We start from the raw sequence: 14,173 nt of genomic DNA, 5'->3' as shown, positions 1-14,173 counted from the left end.
GACAGCCGCACAGGTTATTTCCCCGTGAGGAATGAAAGTAGCCACAGTTGATGGTGAACCCCTATACAAAGCTTGCCATGGAAAGGAGTAAGAAGGATTGAGTAGAAGGAGTAGGAGAGCAGGCGTCCAAGAGCTCTACAGCATCTCCATCCGCTTATCTGAAATTCCCACCAATGAATCTGCATAAGTGTTCTATCCCTTTTATTATTTATTTCTTTTTATTATTCCTATCCTCAAACCCATAAATAATGTTTAATTTGCCTGACTGAGATTTACAAGGTGACCATAGCTTGCTTCATACCAACAATCTCTGTGGATTCGACCCTTACTCACGTAAGGTTATTACTTGGACGACCCAGTACACTTGCTGGTTAGTTGAACGAGATTGTGAAGACAATAAACAATGCCTTCAGAGTATACATCCTTTATAAATACATAACAAGTGATCACAATTTCGTCCACACAACCTTCGAAAAAGGAAACCAGTCAATAACACTCAAGATAGATTACATCGTGGTCGGCGTAAGTTTAGCCTAGAATGCCTTAATAGGTCGGACAACATTGAATCAGCTCAGCGCAATAGTCTCGACTCCATATCTATGTATAAACTTCCCAACTGCAGAAGGGATAGATACAATAAAAGTAGACCAGAAGATGGCACACCGTTGTTACCATGAAAGTCTAAACCTCAGAGGCAGAGGAGAAGAATTGCACACAATCGAACTCGGTGGAGTGCAGAGGCGGGAAGAACTCCGCCCACAACCCGAAGGTGAAGTAGAGAAAGTCCAGATTGGGGACACCCCGGACCAAACAACCAATATCGGTACAATCCTAAAAGGAGACAGAAAAGAATTACTCATACAGTTCTTGCGAGATAACGTCGACCTCTTTGCATGGAAGTTCGCAGACATGCCAGGCATAGACCCAAGTTAATATGCCACAAGCTAGCAGTCTACCCAGGATCTCGGCCAGTACAACAGAGGCATAGAAAGCTCGGACCAGAACGATCCCAAGCTGTGGAAGAGCAAGTACAAGCTCTACTGGAGGCAGGATTCATAATAGAAGTCAAATACCCACTATGGCTAGCTAATGTCGTCATGGTGAAAAAATCAAACGGGAAGTGGTGAATGTGCACCGACTACACTGATCTCAACAAAGCCTGCCCAAAAGATCCTTATCCACTCCCAAGTATTGACGCTTTGGTAGATGCCTCCCCCAGATATAAATACCTCTCATTTATGGATGCATACTCGGAATACAATCAAATCCCAATGCATCCACCTGACCAAGAAAAAAATTCCTTCTTAACCCCAAAAGCAAACTACTGCTACATCGTCATGTCTTTTGGTCTTAAAAATGCAGGAGCTACTTATCAGAGATTAATGAATAAGGTCTTTACGGATCACATCAAAAAAATCATAGAAGTCTATGTGGACGACATGTTAATAAAGACACAAAATGAAGAAATGCCATTGTCCAACCTGACCCAAGTATTTGACACTATAAGACGGCATGGCATGCGACTCAATCCTGCAAAATGCACCTTCACAATAGAAGCTGGCAAATTCTTGGGTTTTATGCTCACACAAAGAGGAATCGAGGCAAATCCAGATAAATGCCGGGCCATTCTCGACATGAAGAGTCTAACTTGTGTCAAAGAGGTACAACAACTCAACGGGAGGTTGGAAGCCTTGTCCAGATTTCTAGCATGATCGGCAATAAGATCTCTTCCCTTCTACGCCACTCTAAGGAAGGGAAAGAAGTTTGAATGGACAACGGAGTGCGAGCAAGCCTTCCAAGATTTCAAAAAGATTCCTGGGACAGCCACCTATCCTAACTCGGCCACAGGAAGAAGGACCTCTCATATTGTACCTCACGGTAGGAAGTCCGGCGGTAGCCTCAGCACTAGTTCGAGAAGACGGCAGTGGGCAACAACCCGTATACTTCATCAGCAAAGCACTACAAGGATCCGAGCTGAACTATCAAAAATAGAAAAATTTGCCTATGCTCTCATACTAACATCTCGACGACTTCGTCCATACTTCCAAGCTCACACCATTAGGGTTCGGACCGACCAGCCCATAAAAGGGGTTTTGCAGAAAACAGACCTAGCAGGCAGAATCTTGCAAGGGGCAGTCGAGTTGTCCGAATTCGACCTTCAATACGAAGCTCGGACAGCCATCAAATCACAATACCTGGCCAACTTCATTGTAGAATTTACAGACACACCGAAAATCCCCACAGAATGGAATCTCTACGTGCACGGTTCCTCAAATAAAACTGGAAGCGGCGCGGGTGTGATAATTGAAAATGACCAAGGAACCCAAATCGAACTCTCCCTCAAATTTGGGTTCCCCGCCTCAAACAACCAAGCAAAATATGAGGCACTACTAGTTGGCTTGAAGCTGGCTAGGGAGGTTGGAGCTCAAAAGCTTATCATCTTCAGCGACTCACAAGTAGTCACTTCACAAATAGCAGGGAGCTACCAAGCCAAAGATCCCACCATGAAAAAGTACTTGGACAAAATCAGGGAACAGCTCAGACAACTCGGAGAATATGAGGTCCGTCATATACCCCGAGAATAGAATGCCCGAGCTGACGCACTCTCAAAACTAGCCAGTACCAAACCAGGGGGCAACAATAGAAGCCTCATCCAAGAAATTCTGCGGAACCCATCAATCTCAGAAAAAGAAAAAGTCCTAGCCATAACAGGTCAGGATCAAGGATGGATGACTCCCATAATTAATTTCCTCAAAACAGAAACACTCCCCACAAAGGAGAATGAGGCAAAGAGGTTAAAACGGGAGGCACAATACTACACTATCATAAACAATACTCTATACAAAAGAAGGATTTCAATACCATTGTTAAAATGTGTGCCGACTTCCAACACAAAGGAAGTTCTAGAAGAAGTACACAGTGGCATTTGTGGCAATCATTTCGGAGCACAAGCACTTTCCAAAAAGTACTCCGGGAATGATTTTATTGGCCAACTTTACAAAAGGAAGCCACAGAGTTCGTGAAGACATGTCCACCATGTTAGAAACATGCCAACTTTCACATCGCCCCGCCAGAAGAACTCATCAGCGTGACCTCACCTTGGCCATTCGCAAAATGGGGACTCGACCTTCTGGGACCCTTCCCTCAGGGATCGGGACAAGTTAAATTCCTCATAGTAGGGGTAGACTATTTCATAAAGTGGATCGAGGCAGAACCCCTAGCTAATGCCACGGCTCAAAGAAGTCGAAAATTCCTATATAGGAACATTGTCACAAGGTTCGGGGTTCCATGCTCTATCACCACCGACAATGGTACCCAATTCACAGATGCAGTCTTCAGAAAGTTAGTGGCCGACTTGAACATAAAAAAACAATTCACTTCCGTAGAGCATCCCCAAGCCAATGGACAAGCCGAAGCTGCCAACAAAGTCATATTGGCTGGGCTGAAATGGAGATTACAGTATACAAAGGGAGCCTGGGCTGAAGAGCTCCCACAAGTCCTAAGGGCATATCGAACAACGCCACATTCCACCACAAAGGAATCACCCTTCCAATTAGCATATGGAATGGAGGCAATGATCCCAGTAAAGATTGAAGAAGGGTCGCCTAGAGTGGTCCACTATAGTGAAGAAGCCAACTCCCAACTTCAAAGGGAAGAACTCGACCTACTTTCGGAAGTTCAAGAAAGAGCTCGGATCAAGGAAGAAGCATTAAAATGTCGAATGGCTTCAAGATACAATCAAAAGGTAGTACAGCAAATTTTTGCTAAGAACGACCTCATCCTAATCCGAAATGATATCGGAATAACTCGACCTGGAGAAGGAAAGCTGGCAGCAAACTAGAAAGGACCCTACCGAGTCATAGAAGTACTTGGAAAGGGCTACTACAGACTGTCCAAACTTGATGGGCGAGAGCTTCCTAGGTCATGGCACGCTTGCAACTTAAGAAGGTCCTATAGTAATGAATGATAAAGAATCTTAGGATAAGGCGTACTTTTTTTCCTGAAATGGTTTTTTAATGAGACGCCAAGCCAAGACCTACAAATCACATGACTTAGAGGGATAAAACTCCCGCATATATATATTTGCATTTTCTTTTGAATAAAATCTATTTAAATCTTCTAGAAATTCTCAAGCCGCATTAATCTGAAACATTCATCGTCCGATTATAAAGCTACAAATCAGCAGAAATTGAAAATCAAATTCACTACACGATCACGATAAAGACCAACAAAGATGAAAATCAAAGTTATTAAAAGGTCGACCAAACGAGGATTAAATCCAATTTCTACAAATTCGGCAAAGATGAAAACAGAATAATGCAAGAAGTTATCGAAAGTGATCCATAGAAAGGACCTGACGAGGTCTTAAAAAAATGGATTGCTAAAAAATAACTTAAAGACTGGCCGATGTAAAGAAGTCAGACCAGTCGCAAAAACCAAAATTATAAGTAAATCCCTGGAAAGAGGTCTGGCCAGCCCTATAAAAGAGGATAACTATAACTTAGAAGGGCACGACATGAGAAGTCGGCCGAAAACATAAAAGTTATAAAAGTAATCCCTAAAAGCGACCTGAACAAGGTCCAAGATAGATGATTACAAAAATAACTTAGAAGGGCCCGACGTGATGAAGTCGGCCCAAAACATAAAAGTTATAAAAGTAATCCCTGAAAGAGACCTGAACAAGGTCCAAGAAAGAGGATTACAAAATAACTTAGAAGGGCCCGACATGATGAAGTCGGCCCAAAACATAAAAGTTATAAAAGTAATCCCTGAAGCAGACCTGAACAAAGTCCAAGAAAGAGAATTACAAAAATAATTTAGAAGGGCCCGACATGATGAAGTCGGCCCAAAACATAAAAGTTATAAAAGTAATCCCTAAAAGAGACCTGAACAAGGTCCAAGAAAGAGGATTACAAAAATAACTTAGAAGGGCCCGACATGATGAAGTCGGTCCAAAACATAAAGATTATAAAAGTAATCCCTGAAAGAGGCCTGAACAAGGTCAAAGAAAGAGGATTACAAAAATAACTTATAAAAGTAATCCTCAACAGAGACCCCACAAAGGTCCAAACAAAACGGATTACTCGAAATAACTTTAGGCCAAAGTGAGAAGGCCGACACACAAGTTGGATCCAAGCATACACAACCTCAAAGAATCAAGCCGCAAGTATGAAATACAAAGGCAATCCAAAGAGGTCGACAAGGCTCCAACATTTCCAAAAATCCTGAAAAGGTGCCAGGCGGATGCAGACAAACATGTTGTGAAAACACACAAGATATAAACAAACTCAAGAGGCTACCAAGATCAGCCCTAAGAGCTCGGAAACTGCTTTGTTTTTCAAAATAAAGTTGCTAAACAAGCAACTAAAGAGGTAGCAAAGTCAGAAGCACCATTTACAAAATTAAAATGTTCAATAAGCCCACAGGCCGGGCCATACACAAATACATCAAGAATAATTAAAGAGAGTCTAGAGATTTCCCAGTAGCTGCATCAACACGGGGCGAAGGAGGACGAGCCTGGAGGGGCACAGCATCCACTGTCCCATTTTCCCGATTCAAAATTTGACAATCAGGTTCTGACTCAACTCCGGCTAAAGGAGCTGAAGAAGTCGGCACAACAGAAGCTTTGGCGGCAGGCGCAGGAGGAGGTTCAACATCATCGTCATCAGGGTCGTCAGGGACAATCTTGCCACCCCTCACAACATTGTCGAGACTAAAAAGAGTAAGGTCGAGCTCGGGTGCAAGAACCTGAACCTGCTCCTTCAAGTTCTCATAAGCAGCATTCACGCTACCCACAAGGTGACCCTAGAGCTCGGTATAATCATCCCGGGCAGTCTCCAAATCACCCCTGAGACACACCACTTCTCTGTAGGCCAAAACATAGCTCTCCTTGTGCTTCAACGCTGTGTCTTCAGCCAACTTCACAGAAGTTACCAAGGCCACAGAACTAGCCTTTTCACCCTCTAGTTCTTTCTCCACCTTCGCCAACTTCACCTCCAGCTCCTCCTTCAAACCCTTGATCCGATCAAACTCCGACTTAGCTTCCTCCATGAAAGATTTTGTAGCATAAACCGGGATACCCTAAGCAGTTCGAAAAAGAGCTGCACCCATGTGAGCCATCTTCACACTATTCCTAGTGATGAACTCTAGGTGACAAAGAATGGACACATCATCCATCGAAAGGCCACCATAAGGGGCAATCTGCTGGTCGACAAACTCTACAGCATCAAAATCAAGGGCATCCAGGTTAAAAGGCTCAACGGTCTTTTGTTTTTTCAGAGGAGGAACATCAGAAGCAACAACCAAAGTTTATGGAGGGTCAGCCAGACGAACCCAGGGAGTCAGGATCATCCTCCTCGGCCCAGGGGAACTCAGCACGGACGGCTTCGTCTGAACCTGAGAGGACTCCTCTCCAGCCACCTTGACCGATATGTTTTGAGCAGCGGCAGTCTTCCTTGCCCTTTTAAAGGCCTTCATGGATTCATTATTCTTAGACATCTCTAAAAAACAGAATCAACCACAGAAATGGATTAGAAATACAAAATCAGAGGAAGCAAAGGTAAAAACAAAGTCAAAAACAAGTCAGCCAGGACCCAGCACAATTCCGACCAGGGACGGGTCCCTTAGAAATTTTTTGGTGTCAAAATGGGGAGGTTCCCCCCATATATATTTAAGAACAGTTACAAAAGCCCGCTCAACCTTGTCGAGCATCTCCCATGTATAACGAGACACTGTCACATCTTTCTGCCACTCCAAAAAGAAAAGTAGGCTCATCGTTCTCGTCAAGAAAAAAGGGGCGAGCTCCCTCGACAGCTCGAACCTTAAAGAAATAGTTCTTAAAATCCTTAAAGGACTCATCATACATAGCAAAAACTTTATGTCCCTGGGTGGATCTAAAAGAAACCCAAGAGGCTTTCTTTTTAGAAGAAGCCCTAGGCTTGGCCGAAATGAAGAGATAAAGAAAGAGAGTCTGAGAAGATTTGACGCCTAACTCTTGACAAAGCAACTGAAAGATCTTGATAAAGCCCCAAGAATTCGAATGGAGCTGGGATGGGGCAACGTTACACGACCACAACAAGTCGGTCTCAAAGGCAATAAAGGGAAAAGTAATGATCAACTGGCTGAAGAAATAATCATAGGCATAGAAGAAGGGACGCTCCCCCTCGACCGATGTTGGAAGAGAAACCCTTTCATCAAAATTAGGCGCTACAAGCTCATAATCCCTCTCCTGGGCATCACTACCACAAATTCTATGATGCTTTCTCAGCTCGGCACAAAACTCAGCGTTCACCATAGAAACACACATTAAAACAAGGGAGTCCAACCGATCGGACATCCCCTCAGGAACCTTAGAAGACGTCTCTACAATTTTTTTGTGAGAAGACATGGCCAACTAGTCCTACAAACAAAAAAAGAAGATGGATTACTAAAACTACTTGATGGTGTTTTTGTGGAAAAATGAATTTCCAACACACATATCCAACCGACAAGTGTACCGGGTCGCATCAAGTAGTAATAACTCACTTAGAGTGAGGTCGATCCCACAGGGATTGATGGATCAAGCAATTTTAGTGGGTGATTAGTTTAGTCAAGCTAACATTGAGTGAATTGTATGAAGTTAATCAACAGAAAGTAAATTGCAAGGAATTTAAAAGATGCAGAAAATAAAATTGCAGGAAACTTAAAGAACAAGAAAGTAAAAGAGCTGAAACTTAAATTGCACGAAATGTAAATTGCATTAAATGTAAAGGGGATTGGGTGCAGGGAATTTAAAATTCAACAAGAAAATGTAAAGAGCAATCAAGCAGAGAAGTAAAAGATGAAGTGCAGCAGATTTAAACAGAAATGAGAATTAATGAGACTAGAAAACAAGTCTAGATCTCAATTCCTTCCTTGATCCAACAGCAAACAAGATGCAGGAAAATTAAAGATGAAAGCAGTAAAGGAAAACTCAATTCCAATTCTCGATTCACAAAAAAATTATGCAGAAGCAGGACAAAGAGAAATTGTAGATCAAGAGTGAAATAGAATTCCTTCAATTCTCAACCTGCAATTCAAAATCAAAAAGGAAAACTAAAAGAGAGAGCTATCTACTACTACTACTCCCTAATGGAGCAAGCCTCTATATGAAAATAGCTACCCTGCCCTTGTGGAGGACAGGGCAGAAAATGGTGTGTGTGGCCCTCGTGCGTGCGTGTGGTGCGTGTTGGTGCTACAGGATGCTGCCCTGCCCTCGCGGAGGGCAGGACAGAACTTTTTGGTGCGCTAGAATGATGCCTGTGCGTGCTGCTGGTGCTGTCGAGCCTTCCCTTGGTGCGCCAGAATGGTGCGCGTGTGTGCATCACCAAAATGCTGCCCTGCCCTTGCGGAGGGCAGGGCAATGTTTCCAAAAGTGAAGCTCCGTGTTTGAAACTCGGTGGATGCACACGCTACTTCTTTTCCTTGGTTTATTTTTGCTTATTTGTGGCCCTTAAAAATACCTTCCGTTCCTACCTCAATTGTACGCCAAATATGGATTGTTATATATCGTTGGAAAGCTCTAAATGTCAGCTTTCCAACGCAACTGGAAGCACATCAATTGGACGTCTGTAGCTCAAGTTATAGCCCTTTGAAGGAGGCATGGTCATGCTATGAGCGCCCAGATTTTACCTTAGCGAAAATTCTTGCTTCCAACCTCACTTTGCATCACGATTCTGCCCTGCCCTTGGCAAGAGCAGGGCAGTGTGCGTGCTGGCTGCTTCCTTCTTTGATTTGGTCATGGGCCACGCTTTTAAAAGCGTGGCCTAAGGCTCCAAAGTGTGCTCCAACTTCAAAGTGTGTCCCAAAGCTCATTTTTCTCCCTTTTTTGTGCTTCTTTGCTTCTTTTTCTTGTTATTTCCTACAAGATTTATAAAATTAAAATATCAAGAAAATATATCATTTAAGTACAAAAGCATTCAATATTTAAGCACAAATCATCAATTTCTTGTATGAAAAAGCATAGAAAAATAGGTATATGATGACATGTCATCACTGCTCAAGATCAGACAAACAACTCGGACAGCAAAAATAAACAGCAGATAGCAGACTCAGCAGTAAAAAAGAAAACCCCAGGACATAACCCAAGGACCAGGGGCATCCTTTGGAGGCAATAATAGAGTGAAGACTCACACCATCTCCCAACAAAGAAAATAACCCTCTTCAAAAGTCATCAAAAGGGCAACGAAAGTAGCAGTTCAAACAAAACAACAAAAATCCCAAACGGAAGATATCAAAGACACAACCTTTTTCTCCAGAAGAACCAAACGAAGCCAAAATCATTATACTAGAAAGATACAAAAGCAACAGTAAGGGCAATAAAACATGCAAAGCCCTAAGAGACCCTAATCATCGAGAGAAATACCAGAAAAATGCATCATAGCAACCAAAGCATAAAGGATCAAACTTTCAAGCTTGCAAGCAAAATCAAAAGCCTCACCAAGAATCAAAAGGAAAAAGCAGCGAAAGAAGTAGAGAAGCAGAAGAAGAAACCAACCTGGAAAAAAGAGGAAGCCTCGAAGAAACTGAAGACGGAAAGAAGGAAACTAGAATCGCCTTTCAGAAGCAAAGAAAACACCAACGATCACCAAACAAACGTTGCAGAGAGAAAAATGTGAAAATGCAAATATTCAGGAGAAAACGGAAAGTGAGAAAGAAAAGGAAAAGTTACGAAACAGAAAAGAGAAACCGTTTTGTGAAGAATTCAAAAACGAACAAAGAAACGGAGCATTAAAAAGAATTAATGAGGCTACTAAACCTTCGCACATTCCCAAAGCAAAGGGACACGCATTTTTCAAAAGAATAAAATTCAAAAGGAAACGTTGCGCATTCAAGGGAGAATTCTACAAAATGCTCGAGTTCGGCTTCACCATAAAAAGGATGGAAATCCTAAAACCGAAGACTCAACCTCAAAACAGAAGACCGAGCTCCAGCAGGGGCACTATTCATACCCTGGGTCGAGCTGTCCGACCCGGGATATTCTACTGATAAATCGACCGACCTCTTTAGGTCAGGACAATCCGACCTCTTTTCATAGAGCTCGGCCCAATCACCAGGAAGAGCCCAAAAAGGGCCCAACAGAGGAACACGACCCAAATCCTAAGGCAGTCCAAGCCTATAGAGATAAGGACAGTTCCCTTGAAGATAAGATGACCTCACTCGAAGATAAGATAAGATAAGATAAGATAACTATCTTATCTCCAGAAAGGTCACTCCACACCATTATAAATACACTGGAGCACCCAGGTATAACTCATACTCTAATTCTACTAAAAACCTGCTTAATACCCTTGCTAACTTAAGCATCGGAGTCCCTTGTAGGTACCACCACCCTCCAGTGATGAAGGATCAGCACCACCAAGAAGTCCAACAAGCCGGACACGTCATCTCCGACAAGCATAGAAGATCTTGACCGAGATCGACCTACAATTTCAGGTAACCCTCGGAATAGGTGGTAAGGTGCTTGTGAGTATGGTGGTTCAAAGTTATGTTGAGGAGGTGGTCCATAAGCAGGTGATGGTGGTTGGTGACATGTACAACTAGGACTACCACATCCATTCGACTGGTATACATTAGGATTGGAGTTATACCTATATGAGACCGGAGGAGGTTGTTTCCAAGAGGGTTAATCAAATCCTTGTGGCTACTCCCATCTTTGATTATCCCAACCTTGATGCATATTCTCATTGTAATCTCTTTTTCATGCAACATAATTGTAACCAAACTCATACCCATAGGGGTGAGAGTTCATAGTAGCTAAAGAAAATAAAAACAAAAACTAGTAAAAATAAGCAACTAATTCCAAAACCAACAAAAACTAGCAAACAAGCAAAAAAGCAAATATTTACAATAACTAATAATAAGGCACACGTTTGCAATTCCCCGACAACGGAGCCATTTTGATGAACGGATTTTTGTGTGTTCTAGAATTTCATAAATAAGTTCTGGTTAAAAGTATAGCTTCTAAACCAACAAGAATCCTTTCATACAAAAGATTGTTTGTCACAAGTAACAAAACCCCTAAAAAGTAATAACCGAAGTATTCAAACCTCGGGTCCTCTCTCAAGGAATTGCAGGGAAGTGTGTTACTATTGGTTATGGGTTTTTCTGAGAATTTTTAGAGTGAGGAATGATAAAATAATTAATTATTATTTAAAGCAAGAAAAATTAACAAGAGGTTTTATATAATTGAAATAAAAAGCCTTGGCTAGGAGAAGATTAATTGGAAGCTCTATCCTTATTGGATTTCCCAAGATTAATAATAATAGGTTGTTGTTTCTACTTAGTTAACCCTCAATGAATGAAGGAAAGTCAAGTAGTTGAGCCAACTTCTATCCATAAGTCCTAATCCTCTCCCTTGGGAAGGATTAGCGTTAGCAACTAGAGAGCTAGCCAACAATTTCCAATTATAATTTAACTCTTGAGTCTTCCAACTCAAGGGTCTCAAAATATTAATCTAACTCCAAAGTCAAGTTGGAAGCCTACTCCATTGACATGGATGCCAATTTCGCATACATGAAAAGGGAGTAGGAAGAAGACATCGTAATAAAACTCAATTAAAAATAATCAACAAATAAAGAGATTAAATAGAAAAGTATCCTTGCATTAATTAATTCCAAAATCAAAGGTATCCATATAACTCTGAACAAAGTAATTAGGAAATAAAAGAGTAAGCAAATAGAAAACAAACTAAAATGATAAAAACTTCACGAAGGTAGTAACTCTTCGTAATATCCAACTCAAAAGCATAAAACTAGGAATCCTAAAACTTAGAGAGAGGAGAGAGCCTCTCTCTCTAAAAAACTACATCTAAAACCTAAATTAATAAGAAGTTGTCTGAATGCCTCATGATTCCCCCACTCTACAGCTTCTATTCTGTGTTTTCGGGTTTGGAACTGGGCCAAAGTGGAGCCCAGAAATCGCCCCCAGCATTTTCTATGTTTTCTGTACGTGGCGCATGTCACACTTACGCATCAGTCATTCATACGCGTCGATGGTTTTCTTTGCGTGTCACGCGTACGCTTCAGGTACACGCACGTGTCACTGTGCAAATCTCCAAATCACGCGCACGCGTCAAGGACGCGCACGCATCGCTCCTCGCTGGTTATCTCCTTTAATTCTTGTGCTCCTTCCATTTATGCAAGCTTCTTCTCCATCCTCTAAGCCATTCCTTCCCTATATAGCCTGAAAACACTTAACGCCTGGATCACGGCATCGAATAGTATAAAAGGGGATTAAAACACATAATTTAAAGGGTTTAGGAAGCAAGTTTTCGATTATAGAACAAAACTAGGAAGGAATTGTAAAACTATGCAAATTGTATGAATAAGTGTGCAGAGGCTTGATAAAAACCAGTCAATTGAGTACAAGATAAACCCTAAAATAGTGGTTTATCAGACAACATGCAAAACATCTTAAAAACTCACCTACATAAGCAGAATAGATTGTTTTGCAATGGAGAATATTTTCATGTACGTTGCTCCGCTCACATTTTAAATTTGATTGTGCAAGAAGGGTTAAAGGTGGCTGCTGAAGCTTTATTTAAAATCAGAGAGAGTGTGAAATATGTGAAAGCTTCTTATGGGAGAATGGTAAAATTTAAAGATTGTTTGTAGCAAACAGAAATTGAAGAAGGTGTTAGTCTAAAATCAGATGTTTCAACTCAATGAATTCTATATATATGATGTTGGAAAGTGAAATTAGATTTGAAAAAGCATTTGACATCCTTAGTGTTGTAAATGGAGCTTATAAACATTGTCTAACAAATGAAGAATGGAGTTTAGCTGAAAAAATATGCGAATTTTTAGAGCCATATTATGAAATTACAAACCTCATTTCAGGTTCATCATATCCAACATCAAATTTGTATTTTATGCATGTATGGAAAATTGAATGCCTTTTGGAAGACAATCAAATTTGTGATGATGCTGTTATTATGAACATGGCTTTTAAAATGAAGGTGAAGTTTGATAAATATTGGAAGGATTATAGCACCGTCTTGGTTTTTGGGGCAATTCTTGATCCTCGAATAAAGTTAAAATTCTTGAAGTTTTGTTACAAAAAATAGTTCTTTCAACCTTTGAATTGAAGACAAATGAAGTATTAGAGAATTTAAAAGGTTTTATGGAGAGTATATAAATACTTTTAGTGGTTCAACAATTTTTTAAAGTAGTAACGAATCTCCGAAGTCACCTGAAGAAGGAAGGCTTACAAAGAAAAGCAAAATGATGATGAAGGTATTTAATTCTAATATAGTATTATTTTTCTCCTATTATATTTATTCAATACTTAAATAATCTTTATACTACATCTTTTAAGAGTTTAGAGAATTTGACTGTGAAACCCAAACTTCTATGGATAAAGATGAATTAGAGATTTATCTAAAGGAATGTTTAGTATTGGTGGACGTATTTTAACAAAATACAGAAGTTCTACTCTTCATGAGCATGTCCAAATGCTTATTTTCACAAGGAGTTAGTTACATGGATTTGTTCCAAATCATTATGGTAAATATTTATGCTATTTTTTGAAAATAACATTTTAAATTGAGTTTCTAATTGTTTTTTAATTAGTTGATTTTAGATTATGATATTGGTAAAATTCGTGAAGAAGAAGTGTCAACGGAATCGATGCATCTCCCTCAACATTCATGATTTTAGATGATGAATATTTGTATAAACTTTATTTTGATTGTTTACTAGAGACATTATCAATGGTGGATACTAAGGAGTAAAGAAAAGGGTGATGAGATAGTGAATGCCATGTTTAATTTCTTGATGTATATAGTTAAAAATTGGATTTAATATGAACAATGCACATTATTTGATATTTATTTTTCAATTTCTTTATTTTCTACACATAAAAATGACAAAGGGATAGAACAAGCTAATGACTTTTAATAAGTTTTATATGTGTTGTTGAGATAGAGAGCAGTATAAAAAAAGATTAGGTGGTCCGTGGGTTGGCCCTAAGACTTTTGGTCTTCAGAGCTTTTTAAAAATTTGACCTATACTGCCTTTTGTTCTTCTGGCCTATAAAGTAGGGCCAAAGCCCTATAGGGTCAAACATATTGATACCACTATGTGTACGAACCCATTGTATAGTGTATAAAACTGTTCCATCCTCAACTTATAGAGTCTAAAATAATCTTAGCGAA

This window comes from Arachis duranensis, chromosome 6, assembly GCF_000817695.3.
Source record: "Arachis duranensis cultivar V14167 chromosome 6, aradu.V14167.gnm2.J7QH, whole genome shotgun sequence".
NCBI lineage: Eukaryota > Viridiplantae > Streptophyta > Magnoliopsida > Fabales > Fabaceae > Arachis > Arachis duranensis.
The sequence above is the reverse complement of the archived record's forward strand: the minus strand, read 5'-3'. Positions refer to the sequence as shown.